The sequence below is a fragment of the Macaca nemestrina genome, chromosome 8, assembly GCF_043159975.1.
Source record: "Macaca nemestrina isolate mMacNem1 chromosome 8, mMacNem.hap1, whole genome shotgun sequence".
Taxonomy (NCBI): domain Eukaryota; kingdom Metazoa; phylum Chordata; class Mammalia; order Primates; family Cercopithecidae; genus Macaca; species Macaca nemestrina.
The window spans coordinates 130,601,133-130,618,883 of record NC_092132.1 but is presented as its reverse complement, the minus strand read 5'-3'; the positions used below and the strand labels follow the sequence as shown (position 1 = coordinate 130,618,883).

General features: G+C 39.5%; 1 protein-coding gene across 1 annotated transcript in view; it reads left to right on the top strand.

Annotated features, from left to right (window-relative positions):
• The window catches only part of LOC105482052 (ADAM metallopeptidase domain 28), a 596,506-nt gene that overhangs the window by 88,753 nt on the left and 490,002 nt on the right, over window positions 1-17,751 (top strand). The window lies entirely within an intron of this gene.

Here is a 17,751-nt window from a genome sequence, read left to right as displayed (position 1 = left end):
TTTTTTTTTTTTTTTCCTGCCCCCCTTTCCTCTTTCCCTCTCCCGGCTTGAGTGAAGATGTGGATCTGGATACACTGAAAGCTTAGGTGAGGATTTGCTGAGGATTTTTTTTGTTGTTGTTGCTGCTGATGCTGCTCCTGCTGCTGCTGCCGCCGGTGCCTCCGCTGCTGCTGCCGCTGCTGCTGCTGCTGCTGCCGCTGCTGCTGCTGCAGTCGCTGCTTCTTGCACCTCTGGCTTTTGCAAACTGGGGGCCCAAGAGCTGCACCCAGGGATTTTATAGCCGTTCTTATCGGTCCTCAGGATCAAGGACCAATCAGGTCCCTCAACCGGTCTGGCGAGCCAATAAGAGGGCATGCAATTCAGCTGGAGCTTTTTGACTTCTTAGAAATATTTTCCAGCAAATTAAAAGTACCTGCTGCCAATGTTTTATATGTGTGTGTGACTGTGTGTGCAGAAACGTGTGAAAAAGCTATTTTCATGGAAGTAAGGGATATCTCTGTATTGATTGAATTAAAGAAAAATCCTATAGAAATCTCTCCAAGTTGCTTTTTGAAATCTAGCCATCTTTTTTTCTAATGAGCCACTTGGGGGAAATGGATAGCAGGGGTATGGTGGGGAAATGTGATCTCTTTAGATGGAACTTAACCTGCTTACAGCAGTTTTAGTCTAATTTTAACAGTACATTCTCGGTTCTGTTTTGTAAGCTACAAATGCAATAACTCCCTATCTTCTCTGCATGTACATGTTCACATGTCTGTGATGCATTTTTGTTTGTATGTGGACATCCTGGGTTCTCACTCACACATTTGAGCCCTTAAGGGGGAATTTATGTGAGTGGAAAAGCCTTGGGGGACTGAGATGTGACAGCTCAGAGCTGAAGCCTTAGTCCCTCTACTGATCAACCTATGACCCTAACCAAGTCTTTTTTACCTTGCCCACCTCTGTTTTCACATCTGTAACACGCCAAAGTTGGACTCTGACATTCTCTATACCTCTAAAATAATGTGATTCTTCAATAATCAAATCAACTTTGACTTCATCTTTTCAGTCACCATCAAAGTTGCAAAGTCCAGGAGTGTTAGTTACCTCAGGTACACATGTGCACACCTGCACACACCACCATCAACAGGGAGACATCATGAATGCCTGAAAATTAATAAACTGTGTTCAAGCCCAGCAACTTTATAATCACTTTGAAACAATAAGCTGGCCAAAGCAAGACTAAACTTGCTGAATGGAAACCAGTTCATTTCTTGGGGAGGGGGGTAGGAAAAAAGGGGGCGGAATGGAAAGAAGGGGTAGGGAAAGACCAGAATGTGTAGGAGAGAAGAATGATAAACTCTAGACTTAATAGGAAAATTGCACTGCAATCGCAAATCATGCCTGGTATAGAAGCTTATATTTTCTTATAAGTGAGTTGTAGGCAACGCTGAGGTTTGTCCCTCACATGTGAAGGAGGTTAATGAGCCAGGAGAGAACTTCTTACGGTAGGAATGTGGTGAAGGTATTATACAATAAAACCTTTAATAATTTTGGGGAAGTAGACGAGAAAGGGCCACTGGTAATTCATACAGATTTGGGCAGGATAATCTTGCAGAGAAACAGGGCCAGTGGCTTTACTTTAAATCCTAAAACCTTCAAACAAAAGTTGAAGAAAGAGTGCCAACCCTGTTAACCACAAACTAAACCAAGAATCAGCTCTGTATATGTTGCGGGGTGATGGGGTGGGGGCAGGGATGGGGGTGGTTCTGGGTGATGATAGCCTATCCCTCACAAAATAGGGTTGTTTGGGAAGTATGAACGTTTGCTAGAAAAAGGAATACAAGGAATAAAGGATACAGGAAATGTCTAAAAGAAAGGAAGGGAATTTTCAGATTTACATTAAATAATAAGAATACATTTTAATTTATATTAACAGGCAGTATTGGTATTTCTTGAGTACCTTCTGGGCTGAGTGCTAGGGGACAGTGTGGGAGGATAAGTGAAAAGACATAGAGAAGAAGGTAAATTCATGATTCTTGTCCTGGAGGTACTTGCAGGTGAGTTGGAAAGATGACCAGCAACAGTCATACTTCCTAAAGGTTCAGGATGTCAGGACCTCACATGGTAGGACATAGGCTCAGGCAGCACTGGCTGGAGATGAGGGGAAAGCTCTTGAGGGAAAGATCAGTGGGAAAATATGTAAACTGCTGTTGTTGCTTTTTAAGAATTTAGGAAAAAGCTATGCTATTTCATTTTTAAAGAACAAAGTTTGTATTGTGGAAAGCTTCAAGGTTGTTTGTATTGCTTTAGTCAGGAGTAGTAGATGCCAGGCAAGGCAATAGAGTTGCTCAGTGCTCTCTTCCAGGAAGGGAATAAGAGGACAGATGCGTGTTCCTCCCAAGGGTCTTGACTTCTGTTCTTTAGCATTCTCTATCTCCTTGGCCTTTATTCATCATCTGAGGCAGTGCCATTTGTTTCTCTTGGGCTTTCCCTGAGTTTGTCTGCTTGGCCTGGTAGGGTGATAATTTACCACCAGCTGTCCACTTTGTTTTTCCAACTTCCTATTGCTCTCACCAGAACATGATGACCTACAAGCATCAAGATGTGTTTGTGTGTGTGTGTGTGTTTTCTGATGTTGATTTATTATTCCTTCTTATTTTGCTCACTTACTATCTTGTGCCTGGAAGTTCATTGCTAGGTGTGCCAAGTGTTTCCCAATAACAGGTAAACTGTCCTTTGAAGAAATACAATAGTGGTCAACCCATTGATTTGAATGTAGCTAGTATGCATGCCAATACATTTGAGAACCTTAGGGGAAGGAGCTGAAGTCTACGTGAAATGCCCAGTGTAAAGATTCTTTCTAGAATGTCATGGTTTGTGGATATCCAAGTGCCCTCAATCATTGTGCAACTATCTAGAACTGTGATATAGCAATGATAAAAGGGTCTTGGGGGCCCTGGTGGTGATGTCTGGTTTCTTTGTAACTTCTCTTGGGGGTCTGAGAGAATATGGAGGAGTTTGCTTAGCAGGCTTCAGAGTCTGAATTTTATCCCATAAGGAACAGGAAGTTATTAGGGCTCTTGAGCAGGAATTGTTAAATGGTGGGTGGAAATAAGTGTTTGGGCAAGGTTGTTTCATCATACTTATGATGGTTTGGAGGAAGAAAAGAACATAAGTTTTAAGACTAGTTTATAACATAGAATATCGTTGATGAGATTCTGGTCTACAATGGTGGTGGCAGGAAAGGAAGGGAGACAAATATGAGAGGTATTTTAAATGAACTGGAAATTATTAATTAACCTAAGGATTGTCTTGGGAAAACCCTTTCTCCCAGTTTAATGATAATGGAGATAAGGCACATGAGGACTTTTCCCCCCTTATGTTTTAGTTATGACTTTTAGTTGACAGGACTATCTAGTGGCTCCGTTAGGCAGGTGCTTCCTGGCATTCTGTTGAGCAGCAGAATTACCTAACAAAAGGACTTGACTGCACATTAGGGAGCTGCGCCCAAGTGCAGTGGGTGGGAGGGGAGGGTACACTTTGCCATTGCCCTGAGCAGGGAAAGTGCTAAGAAGTTGGTGGGAGAAGCTGCCAACACCTAAGACTGGGTGATGATGCCCTGGCTGTGCCCGTGCAAGGCTGGCATGAGTTCAGTGAGAAGATTAAGCCAAAAATCTCTGGGGCTTTGTTGGATTTGGCTAGCTTAAAGCTAAGCAGTGAACAGCTCTTTGCCGTTTGGTGAGAGGAGCCCAAGAACAGAGCATGTTTTCTTGGTAAATGTTCCTGTGTGTGCGCGCGTGTTTGGCTAACAGAATGCAAGACCCACCAAGGTTGTTTTGGCATAGTGACCAAAGTTGGACCATTTTTCTTTGGGAATTCTGAGCCTGTGTTTTTTTCAATTGGACTTCGGGCTGTTGAGTCATGCCTTCCTAACTTCAAGACAAAGAAGGAGAAGAAGGAAAAGGAGGAAGATGAGGGGAAAACATTTTTATTTACTCTTCTATAAAGGCACCAGATCATCTGCGTGGACAGTCCTCAATTCATGAGAAAATTGGTGCCATTTGCAAGTCTTTGATTGCTGTAAACTCTACTAAAGAAAGAAGGTCAGAAAATATATTAAGAGGGCAAATCCCCACTTCTCCCCTTTGTTGATGGAGGGTGACTGTGTGCTTGGTTCTAGGTCAGGTGTTGTGGGAAATGCAGAGAGATGGTTGACCTTTGCCTGCTCTTCATGAATTCCCAAGCTAGCTCTTAAAGCACGCATGTTGTATTTGAAGAAGAATATCTGTTTTCTGGAAATACAATGCAGCAAGTGGGTTGGAATAGAGTTTGTAGATTTGGATTCAGTTAACATTTACTGGGTGCCTATCTGCTCTATGCCAGGCATTACTGCAGAGGCTTCTTAACTGTGAGCAAAGAACTGCTCTCCTCCCTTCCCACAGGAGGATATGGGGATCCGAAGAGAAGAATGACTTTCCCATAGTCATAGAGTGGATGGTAGAAAAATCTGAGATTTGCTTATTACACAAACAGCTCTGGGTTCTTTAGTTGTGTGACCAGTGTAGTGATAGAGAGAGTGTGCACGCTGACAGCCCTGCCCCTCAGGGTGCGGGGAGCAGGGTACAGGAAAAAGAAATAGACAGGATGACCTAACATGCTTAAACCAGAACAGGCAAGTTGAAATTAGCCTCCAAGCCTGTTAACATCTGCTTCTCATTCCTTCACGTATAAGTTCCAATGTCACTTTATATCAGGGAGGACAAATTCATCATTCTAGAGCAGCCCGAAAATCTTCAGTCTCACACGAGGCTTCCGAAGCAAATAGGAAGAGGATTTGTGTGTCATGGAATCTGTCCTTTGAAATAGCTCTTGGGGAGACCTAAAATGACATTACTCTATTGAGACACATGAGGGCGCTCGGATCAACCAACAATGAGGATCTGTTTCCTTTAAAATTAAAAAAAGAAAAAAAAAAAAAAAAGAAAAAAAAAAAGTTGTGAATGCTGGCTATGTTCTATCAGCCATTGTTTCATGCTGTCAGGATGCTTCTGTGTTAGTGGTTTAGGGCAGTCACCTATAACTCAGCCCTTGAGCTTGCAGATTAGAGTGGTCCTGCATATTTAGAAGTTTTGCAACATATACCGTTCTATATACTATTCTATTATTGCCTGATAGGGAAATAGGTTGCAGGCAAATTTCTTACCTGATCAGCCCCAGTCCTAAGTGAAGAATAATATGTGTACTCAAATTGTTCAAGGCAGTTGAGAGAATATGTCAGATAATACACTTGTGGTACTTTGGGCTTCTTAGTTTAAAAAGAGGATTCTATCTCAAGGTGGTAGTGAGCATTCCTCTTCATTACTAGAGAAAAAGAAACCTTTCATTCATTTTTCTACCTAGGATTATTTTTTTTTCCAGTTGTCTCTAGACAGATCAAGGCTGAATAACCTACTCTATTTCTGTCACTTTTTGTGCCCATCCTCCTGCCTGGAGATCTTCCAGGGGAGTGTGGGAGGTAGATATCGGGACAAACCTGTGCACCTGCTACTTCATGCTCCTGTCCCCAAATACCTTTGTGAAGAAGGGATTTTGCATTCAGGTGGACGCAGGGACTGGTTTGGAATACCTGAGGGGTGGGGCAGGCTGTCACGCTGAGTGTGTCTGAGATGTGCAGACCCCTTCAGTGAAAGGATCAGGGCTTACCACTTCCAGCGACAAATCCATCCATCAGTGTGCATTTCTTCTGCTCTCTGTGCCGAAAATGGTGTTAGCATTGTGAGAGTACAATGAAGTCCTGGGGCAAGGCTTGGGCTCATGACACTGAACCCAGGGTAGCATATGCATGATGTTAAAACCGAGCTATAATGAGTAGGGCTGATCAATGATGCCAATGAATTTGTGAAATAGAAATATTTAAAAGTCCACTCCAGCAACCCATGCTGAAGCATCATTCTGACATATTTAGCCTAAAGCCAGCTTGTCATTTGCAAAATGCTGTCAAATTGTAAAGAAGTGTCTTTCAGCCATTCCTAAGTGCTAGACAAATCTATCATTACTAGTTTATTGGCTGAGAAAGAGAGGTGTGGGGAAGAAACAGCCTTTATACAAAGTTACCTGGCAAGTCAGGAAAAGGGCTAGACTGGGAGATTATAGATTTCTTTACTTGATGTTTGGAAATCTTGCCAAGAATTTTTTTATGGCAATTCAGATGTATTTTATAATCAAATTGCATTTAATATGCTTTAGGCTAAAGTGCAATTAAGATACACCAGTTCCTGGCTCTGGATGGGTACCATGGGAGAATCAACATATTCCCATTACTGTATCAGAGTAATAAAGTGCAGAATGCAGAGTCAGAATTTAGACTGTAGGATTTTGATAATGGTAGCAAAAATGGTCACCCAGTACCATTTTGTCTGCTTTTACGGAGCACAGTTCTTGTTAGCTCTTTGGGAAATGAACTCTCTCAGCCCTTTTAAAAATTAATTGTAAGGAAATTTAGTGGAACAAATGGAAATCCAAGTGCAAAGGAAACATACTCTGGCCTCCAGGCAAGCATTTTCTTGAACATGTCATTCTGCACTCCCTAGTGACCATAATAGGAAGGGGAGGAAGAGAGAGAGAAAAGTTACAGCTTTGGAGGAAGTGGTGAAATCCATAAGAGCAAAAATGTCATTGGGGGAGTCACTGCTGCTAAGATAGGGAAATTCAGCTCAGAAAAGTGTGAAAGGGTGAATTTTTTTTTTCATGCAGCAAATTTTAATTTTATTTTCATTGCTTTTCATATTTGTACTTAGAATAATTTCTTCACACAGTTGAAATTGATTGTCTTTACTGTTTCTCTTGTTAGATTAACAAAGGAAAGGCTGTTTCCTCTGTATGGGGTGTGTGTGTGTATGTCTACCCTTCTTTTGATTTAGTGTTTCAATCATTCACAATAGACTTTGGTATACGGGAAACAATGTGAAATGAGTCATACTGTGAAAATCAAACATTTGAAGTAAGAAAAGTGTATTTCCTTTCATGATACATATCAGACCTTACAACGTGGGTTGATTTGAAGAAGGGTTAATGCTTTGGGCTTTTAGAATCACAGCTTCTCTCTCTCTCTCTCTCTCTCTTTTTTTTTTCTCCGTAGAGGTAGAGAAATGGACTGACAGCTTAGACTTATTCCATGAGTCCAGATGTCTTTCCAGACCATTCAGAAAGGGGTACAGACATAGAGTCATTCTCCAGAGATCCCTGTCATTGCCCTCACTGGCCCTTTATTGCAGCCCAGGCTGGAGCTGAGGACGTGAAGGGTGGCCTTAGTTCCACAGTGAGCAAGGCTCTGAGAATTCTTACCTTTATATAATCCTTACTTTTTCCTTTTGAACAAGTGAAATTTCTCTAGATGACCTTTAGAAGCTGTGAGGTTTTCTTTCAGCCTTGCTCCAACTCCTTCCCCCACTCACTCCAGAAAATGTTGCCTTTTGCCATCTAGAGCTCCTTTCAGAAGCAGTGAATGCGAAGCTGCCAGCTGTGAAATAGGTGCTGTGAATGGCTTGTCACAGGGAGGGTAGATTTACTGAGAATGAGCTGCGCTTTGCTGCAGACTTCTCTGACTATTGCCAAAAAGGGTTTGCTACATGACAAAGAATCCGAATTGTGCTGTCTGTGGGCCCTGAGGGCTGTGGAAGGTGGGGAGGGAGAATCCTCTGTGTACCCTATTATTAGGTTCAGTAACTGAATCCAGGTGCTACTCTTATGCCAGGGGCTTGGTTCATAATTTTGGTTCCTTACTGGTTGGAACTTCTGCAGCTCCAGGGTGTGTGTGTGTGTGTGTGTGTGTGCGCGCGTGTATGTGTGTATATCATATAAGTGTATATCCACGGTTAAAAGGCATGGCCTTTCTCAACTCTAGGTTCTCATTCTCATGGAGCTCCTAAATCATAGCACAGAAAGCATGTTAAAATGCACCCATATTCTATGATAAGTGTGTTTTTACGTAATTATATATAATGTAATGAACAGCAGTTGATTAGTTGACATGGTGTTACATTTTGTAGATGCTTACTTAAAAATCTGTTCAACTTTGTGCAGTTTTCTTTTTGCATTTTTTTCTTTGGAGTAGGCATTTTTTCCCCCAGTTCTCAATCATCTTTAAGCCTTAGAAAAGCTTGTAGATGCTGGGCACCATCCTATAGTGTGCCTAATGAATAAGATGGCTCTGGGTTTTGAGTTCAAGAAAGAGTTGTCAGACAGAACACAGAGGTCCATTCATTTAAACTGACATTTCCCAGACTATAGTCCTTTGAAATGCACTAAGAGAAAGGGACTCCATACTCAAATTCATTTTGGTGTAGGGGAGTACCAGGAACATCAACATGTGAAAGTCACCCAGAAATCCTGCAAGAAGAAAACTTTTAAATTATTGAATCCAATGTTTCCCAAATGCATTTGATTCAGAAATTTTATTTAAATGAGTAGCACTTACTATTCTCCTAAAAAACTAGTGTTGGAACTAACTTTGGGAACTGCTGAATAGAAACCTCTTAGCTGCCATGTTAAGCCCTCTGGGTTTACCTTGGTCCTACTCTGGACTACATTTTTATGCCTGCAACCTCAGGCATCCTTCTTTACAGACATACTCAGAATTAAACCCACCTTTGCTTGAGGGTCAATAGGGCTTTGAGTGCTGGACATACCTAATTCAATTAACCTCACCATTGCAATCTTCATCACAACAGTGTAATACAGGTATTATTATGCATATTGTACCTACAAAGAGCATGAGGTTCAAAGAAGCCCAGTCAATAAGAAGTAGAGTCTTTATTCAACAGAATATGGGGTGTATATGACTCTAGAGCCCATGATTCTAACCAATGGCATGTTATAGAAGAAAACTAACACTGAATCCAGAAATAAGTATATTCAGGAATCCAGGACATGACTATGCCCCATTTTCATTCCACTGCAGGTCTCCCCATATATGTCTTCTGTCTATTGCTTTAGGAAAGGCAATAGAAAGTGTGTGTTTCCTTTAGGTACTGGTAAATTCTACCTTCAACTGAACAAAACTCTTCTAAACTGCCTGATGAAGCAGCTCAGGGAGGAAGGAGTGCAGGCATTCATGACCAGTATCTCTCCCCCAGTTTGGAAAGTTCTCTCTGCTGCTGACAAGGTGCAGGGTGGTTGGGCCAGGTTGCACCCAGAGGTTTAGGATTGCTTCTTCCTTTGGAATTTATCTCTGGCTTCTGCTCCTCACTGGCCATTTTTCCACATGGATCCTTCTAGTAATCACTGCTGAAGTAGTTACTGGCTACATAAAATACTGCAGCAAAACAGAATCGTCTGGGGTGCCCTTTTCTCTCTTTTCAGTTTTGTCCCATTAAAATTGCTCTTGCCTCTCACTAGGGAATGGCCCAATCTCTGCTTGAGGGTTCTTTTCTTGACTTGAGAAAATGGAGGGGCAGCCCAATGGCTGCTTTGATGAGACTGTAGAGTGCATGGTGTCCTGGCTTTCTCTCTATACAAAGAGAGGAACTTCAGAGTTACAGCTCTTAGTGCTGCTCATTTGAAGGGTCCCAAATCCTCACTCCTCAAAACTGCTGGGGAAAATTCTAAGCTTATGCCTTTCTCCATTCATATGTAGTATAGAGGGTGCACACCTAGTAAAGGTCACAGAATCTAATATTTGTAAGCATCTCCTTTCATAGAAGGGCCTCTGTGTGCCACCCAAGTAGTTGATTCTCCATCAGTGAGATCCTCTGTCTGAGCTCTAAGGCTTTGTATAGTTATAGCCTTCCCATGCCTTGTTTTTTTTGGAGGGTGGATTCTTGGAGGAGTGGTCATACAATTGCACACCTATATTCTCCAGGCTTTGTAGCTGTGTGAAACAACAACAAAAAAGCCAAATTATTGAAATAAAAAGGATAATTAACATTTATGTTTCTCTTTCATGCTATTTCTAAGCTGCGATCATTTGGGATAGGAAGAAAATATGTGTTAAATATTACTTTGGCATTCGACATGATATGAAGGAAAAAGTTTAATCACATTCTTATGTATACCATTATGTTCAGTTCTCTATTAATATCCATAGTTTGGCTGAGTGAAAATTACAGGCTAACATTGAACAAATAGTCACAAATGTGCTGTGTTGCAACTCAAAAATTCAAGACAAGAATCAGACTGAGCCCAGGTTGGGTGATTAGAGAGAGTTTCCTAAAGGAAGAGATATTTAAGCTGAAATCGAAGTAGCTGAGTTGTAGTTAGACAATAGCAGGGACAGGGTAGTTGGTTGCACAACTCTGGAGATCACTAGTTACAGTATCTAGACTAGTCCTGAGTGCAGAGGGTGTGAAATTAGGGTGATTGGTGGGGAGAGGTTTCTAGTGAGAAGGAACAGCATGCGTGACCATCCTGAGATGCAGTATTGTGGGTACAAGAAACTGAAAAATGGCCGGGCGCGGTGGCTGACGCCTGTAATCCCAGCACTTTGGGAGGCCGAGGTGGGCGGATCAGGAGGTCAGGAGATCGAGACCATCCTGGCTAACACGGTGAAACCCTGTCTCTACTAAAAACACAAAAAATTAGCCAGGCGTGGTGGCGGGCGCCTGTAGTCCCAGCTCCTCCGGAGGCTGAGGCAGGAGAATGGCGGGAACCCGGGAGGCGGAGCTTGCAGTGAGCTGAGATCCCGCCACTGCACTCCAGCCTGGGTGACAGAGCGAGACTCAGTCTCAAAAAAAAAAAAAAAAAAAAAGAAACTGATAAATGCACGACATGGCAAAACTTAGGGAAAGGAAGAGTGATATTAGATGAGACCAAAGAGGTTGGATGGGGCTAGATCAAGCATGATTTTGTAGTCCCTATTAAGGCTTTTGGACTCTTCTTAAGGGCAATGTGAGAGCGCTCGATTTAAAGTAGGCAAATGCCAGGGTGAGATTTGCATTAAGAGTATATAATTCGTACTACAATATGAAGAATAGGTTGGTTGAGAACTAAAGTAGAGTAGGTAGACTAATGGGAGACGAACCATAATGAATGTTGTTTGGACTAGAGTGATAGCGGAGTTGGAGTAAAAGAAATGGGTCCAAAAGATATTTAGTGGGTAGAGGGAGTGTGAAGAGAGGGAGCGTGTGAATTCAAGGATAATTTCTAAGTTTCTGTCTTGAACTGGCTGGATGAAGGCAACATTTACTGAGATACAGAACAATGGTGGGAGAGAGTTTTCTGTGTGCCAATGCAAGAGGATGACCTCGGTTTTGGACAAATTGAATTAAGATGTTAACATGTGTAATGGAAAATTTTGAGTAGGTGGTTGCTTTTGTGGATTGGGAGCTCAGGAGGGGAGTCAGCTGGAGTTTTAAATTTGCTGGCTATCAGGTTCTGGAAACCATAGAAATTGGCGAGATTATTTAAGGGGAAAACATTGAGTTAGAAACAGGAAAGTAAAAAAAGTAAGCGATCTATAGAAATCACACACGCCTTAAATGGTTGGGTAGAGGAAGGAGATTATGAAGGAGATTTAAATGGCATGTTCAAGGGAGGTAAGAAGATCTAGTCATCAAAGGCAAAGGAAAAGATTGTTTAGGAAGAAGGAAGTAGTTAACTGTTAAGTGCTGTAGAGAGAACAAGGGCGTAAGGCTGGAAGTAACAGAAAAGCTGATTCAAATTGCTTAAACAACCAGGGTATATATTGACTCTTCTTACTAGAATTTTAGAAGTAGGGAAGGCTTCCAGTTCACCTTATTCTAATGGGTCTGCCTTCATTACTCTGGATTCTCTTGGGGGTACCCTTCTCTGTGTGTTGGTTTTATTGTGAGACTATTTCCCTCATGGAGACAAAATGTTTGTAGTTGCTTCTGGTTTCACATCAGTACCTTCTGACACCTGGAAGAGAATTTTTGTCTCTTCTACTTGCTCATTCTTGAGAGGGAGAAAACTTAACTTTACCGAAGCCCCTGGTATACTCTTCCTGGCTTATTATTGGGCTAAATTGAGTCATGCTTATTCCTGAACCAAATTCTGGACAGAAAAATACCTTGCATTTAATGACTTAAGTGTGATTTCCCAAATTTATTATTGCTAAGGCGTTAGGGGTAAATAAACCAATAAATCTTACCTCAGGAAATAGGAATTATCTTCCCTTGAGTCATAAGACTAGCGTTCTTTTGGGGATGGTGAAGGAGAGAACAGATGTAGGTTGGGCAACCAACAATGTCCACTATATTAACATGAGCAATAAATGAGAATTGCTTATTGGAATTAAAAAAATTATAGATATTTATTGAGTTATACTTGACGCATATTCATTGCACATATTTAAAAATGCAGCATGAAACCATGACCACAGTCAGGATAATGAATACAAAAGTTTTCTTACTACCCTTTGTAATCACTTGCTCCTCTCCTCATCCTTCTTGTCCCCTCCTTGTCCAGTTCTTGGGCAATCACTGATCTTCTCTGTCACTATAGATTCATTTGCATTTTCTAGAATTTTTTTATAAATGAAAGACGTATATGTTCTTTTTTGTGTGGCCTCTTTCATTCAGTGTAATTATTTTGTGATTCATCCATGTTGTTGTGCACATCAGTAGTTCATTCATTTTGATTGCTGTATAGTATCCCATTGAATGGATATGTCACAATTTGTTTATCCAATCACATGTTGATGGACATTTGGGTTGTTTGCAGTTTTGAGGTATCGCAAATAAAGGTGCCAGGAGTATTCATGTACAAATGTGTTCTCTAGGGTAGACACCTAGGAGTGGAATGGCTAGTCATATACTAAGAAACTGGAAAACTGTTTTACAAAGTTGTGGTTCCATTTGACAGTCTCACTAGCAGTAATGGGAGTTCCACCTCCTCACTAACATTTAGTAGTGTCAGTCCTTTTAATTTAAGCTATTCTAGTGGGTCTGTAGTGCTATCTCTTTGTGATTTTAACTTGCATTTCTCTAATAACTAATAATGTTGAGCTTCTTTCAATATGCTTATTTGCTATCCATATACCTTTTTTTGGTCAAGTATCTGTTCAAATCTTTTGCTTTATTTAAAAAATTATTTAGTTTCATTCTTGAGTTGTAAGAGTTCTGTATGTATTCTAGATATAAATTATTTATTAGATATATGATTTGTAAATATCTTCTCTTAGTCTTTGGCTCCATTTTTAATCTTCTTAATGCTATTTTCTGAGGAGCAAAGTTTTAGTTTTGATAAGGTCAAATTTATTTATTTTTATGTTTGTGCTTTTTGTACTATATTTAAAAAATCTTCACCAGACTCAAGGTCATTAAGATTTTCCCCTATGTTTTCTTTCAGAAATTATATAGGTTTAACCCTTAAAGTTAAAACTATTATTGATTTTGAGTTAGTTTTGTATATGGTTTGAGGTAAGGGTCATGTTAATTTTTTTTTTTGTATATGACTGACCAATTATTCTAGAGCTATTTTTAGAAAAGATTATTTTTTCTTGGCTTAATTTCTTTGACATACTTGTTGAAAATCAGTTACTTATATGTATATGCATATTATACAATTGATTTTCAACAAGTGTATATATGCAAAATCAATATATGCAATTTTCAACAAGTATATATATGTGTGTGTGTGTATATATATACACATACATGTACATACATGTATATATTCCTATATTGTCTCTCATCTTTGTTCCTTTATTTGGTTTCCACCCACTTTGACCTTCCAATGTAATTATTCTTAACAGTGTGGTGAGTATTCTGCTAGATAGAATGCAATACCCAATGTTATCATTGCTTCAAAATTTAAATGGGATTACATTGCACATATTGTTCTGTAATTTGCTTTTTTCCCTTTAAATACATGTCTTGGAAATAAGTAAACACAAATACACCTTATTATTTTTAAACTGTTCTATAGAATTAGTGTGCAAGATATATAGCCAGCCTCTGAATGAGGGACATTTAGCTTGTTCAAATATTTTCAGTATTACAAATTACATCATTGTAAATGCCTTTTGGGGCATGCATAAGCTTTTCTGTAAAATAGGTTCTTTGAGGTAAAATTTTTGGATCAAAGGGTAAGTACATAAAATTTTATATGTGCTTAAAAAATCACCTAACGGCTTTATCATTTCTTTGAACAATCTAAGAAAGTAATTATTTTATCCATACACTCGCCAATGCTGAATATTGGCAACTAAAAAAATATTTGGTGAAATTAATGGAATACTATGAAGCTATGAAGAAGAACAAGATCATGTCCTTTGCAGGAACATGGATGGAGCTGGAGGCCATTATCCTTAGCAAACTAACACAAGAACAGAAAACCACATACCACGTGTTCTCACTTATAAGTGGAAGCTAAATGATGAGAACAGATTGACGCATAGACGGGGACAACACACACTGCGGCTTTTCAGAAGGTGGAGGGTTGGAGGAAGGAGAGGATCAGGAAAAATAACTAATGGGTACTAGGCTTAATACCTGGGTGATAAAATAATTTGTACAACAAACCCTCATGACACACATTTATCTATATAACAAACCTGCACATCTGCCCCTGAACTTAAAAGTTAAAAAAAATTTTGGTGAAATTAAATGGTCATTTTAATTTATTTCCTATATTACTATTGTGTCTTTCAAAGTGAATCCTTTTCTCTATTTTAAATATGTTTTGTTTGTTTTTTTGTTTTATTCAGATTTTCTACCCTTTTCTGAGTTTATGTTGGCAATTTATGTTTTTCCTAGAAAAAGTTATTCATCTATATTTCATTACATTAGAATAAATTTCTCTATGGTATTCCCTTTGAATTAGTGAAATTTCCTCTGTAACTGTGATTGACACCATCTGTCGGCTTTTAATATTGCTTATTTGTATCCTCTGCATTTTTTAAGTAATAAGACTTGTTAAAGATTTGTTCATGTGTTTTCAAAGCACCATTGAGTTTTATTAAATCTTCTAATTAAAATCTTTTTATATTGTCATTAATTTATTTTTTCTACTTTTAACATGCTTGTTTTGCTGTTAGTTTTATCCCTTTCTGGAAAATATTTTTAAAAATTTTATGTGATCAATATTCAGCATGTTTCAATAAACTTTATTGTGATATAATTTATACATAACAAAATTAATTCCATTTACCCACCCCCTATACTTTTAGGTATAGTTATCACATTTTTTACTTTTATTTATTATAAACCCACCTTCTGGTGATATTATATTTGCTTTCAACAGTCAGTTATCTTTTAAATAAATTAGAGAAGAAAAAAATTATATTTACTCATTTATTTACCACTTCGGTTTCTCTTCATTCCTTCCTATACATCCTAGTTCTCATCTGGTGTCATTTCCCTTCTGACTTAAGGCTATGTTTTAGTACTATTTCTAGTGAAGATCTATTGAACAGGCTGGGCACGGTGGCTCATGCCTGTAAACCTAGCATTTTGGGAGACCGAGGCGGGCAGATCACTTGAGGTCAGGAGTTCGAGACCAGGCTGGCCAACATGGTGAAACCTCATCTCTACTAAAAAAAACAAACAAAAAACGAAACAAAGCAAAAAAAAAAAATATATATATATGTATATTAGCCTGGCATGGTGGTGCATGACTGTAATCCCAGCTACTCAGGACGGGAGGCTGAGGCATGAGAGTAGCTTGATTCCAGGAGGCGGAGGTTGCAGTGAGCTGAGACTGTGCCATTGCACTCCAGCCTGGGCGACAGTGAGACTCAGTATTTAAAAAAAAAAATTACTGAACAAATTCTCTCAGTTTTTGATTTTCTGAAATATCCTTATTTTTGCCACATACAAAAATTGTGGACATAGTTTTTTTTTCTTTTTTTGCACTTTAAATATGTCATTTCATTAAATTCTGACCTCCATTGCTTCTGATGAAAAATAATAGTCTTTGTTATCTATACTCCCTTACATGTAATTAATCTTTTTTCTCTGGCTGATTTTAAGACTTCATCTTTGGTGCAATTTATGATCATCATCCTCAGAGTGGTTCTCTTCTCTTCATGTTTATCCCGGTTGGAGTTTATTGAGCTTCTTGGATCTGTAAATCAGTTTTTTAAAAAAGCAAATTTAAGAAAGTTTCTAGTCGTTATTTCTTCAAATATTTTTTTCTGTCCCATCTTTCCCTATTATCCTCCTGAAATTCTTATTACACATAGGTTATATACCATTTGATGTTTTCCCACAGGGTCACGAGAATGTATTTATTTTTCTTCCATTTTTTCCTTTTTATCCACAGATTGAATAATTTCTATAACTCTGTATTCACACAGACCGGGCTAGACATCCAAGATGACCATTCACATGTTGATGCTGATTGTCCACTGGACCCAACTCTGTTGAAATTGTCAAACACAGCGTCTCTATGTGGCTTCTCCGCGTGGCTTAAGCTCCCACAGCATGACAGCCAAATGTTTCAAGAGGCACAGGTGGTATCTGTTGGGCTTCTTAAGACCTTGCCCAGGATGTCTCGTTATTACACTTCCACAGTGCTCTATTGGTTAAAAAGTTCTAAAACTAGACCATGGGAGATTGGCACATACACTTTGAAAAAGAGCATATGGGATAGGATATTGTTGTAGCCATCTTTGGAAGATACAACCTGCCACCACTTCTTTAGAATCTTAGTCTGCTAAATACAACATCTGAACTTGTTTTATTGATTAATTTTTTTCCTTTAGGATAGGTTACATTTTCTTTGTTTTTTTAGAAAATATTTTTAGTGGCTTTTATTGAATATTGGACATTTGGAATAAAGCACTGTAAGGATTCTGAATTCTGTCATCTTTCTTTGAAGATTATTGAGGCATGTTTTAGCAGGCAGTGAAATTAGTGGTTGGTCATTTTGAATTTGTGTAGAATTGACTTTATGCTTTATTTGAGTGGATATATTTCCCAAGCCCCTTTAAGTCCTGGCAGTCCCTTATAACAAGAGGGATCTCAACTCCCAAAGACCCTCTTCCATAAAGATCTTGTCAGGGCTTAGTTTTAAGTGTTACTGATTTTCAGAAAGTCTAGAATAAGTCCTGCTCTAGAGCTTTATCCTTACTTTTTTCTGGTAATTCAGCTTGATGTTGAGAAATTAATGAGGAATCTCCACTCTGGCAGTGTCAGAACTCCCTGGTACTGCTCTTACCTCAGCACAGTCCAACCTCTAGAATCTAGGGTCTCTTTTCAACCCTGTTGCAGTTGCTCTCTGGAAAACCGTGAATGGAATTGTCTTGTGCATGTGCAGTCTGAATCTCGTTATGGTCTCAGGTAGCTAACACAGATTGTTGGAGCCCCCAACTCTGCACATCTGCCTCTCTCTCTTACATCTTTCCCTGTAAAATCAGCTGCTTTGAACTCTGATCTGTTCCTCCTAAACTCAGCAGGATCGTCAAATTCAGCTTACCTCCTGAGTTTTCCTACTCTCACAAATTATAGCTGTCTTGACTATCATCCAATGTCTTAAAAGAGTTGTTTATATAGCTTGTCCAGTTTTATTTATTTATTTATTTATTTTTTGAGATGGAGTCTTGTTCTGTTGCCCAGGTTGGAGTACAGTGGCATGATCTCAGCTCACTGCAACCACTGCCTCCCAGGCTCAAGCAATCCTCCCATCTTGGCCTCCCCAGTAGCTGGGACTACAGGCACGTGCCACCATGCCCAGCTAATTTTTTGTATTTTGGATAGAGGCGGGGTTTCACCATGTTGGCCAGGCTGGTCTCGAACTCCTGAGCTCAAGTGATCTGCCTGCCTCAGCCTCCCAGAGTGCTGGGATTATAGGCGTGAGCCACCGTGCCTG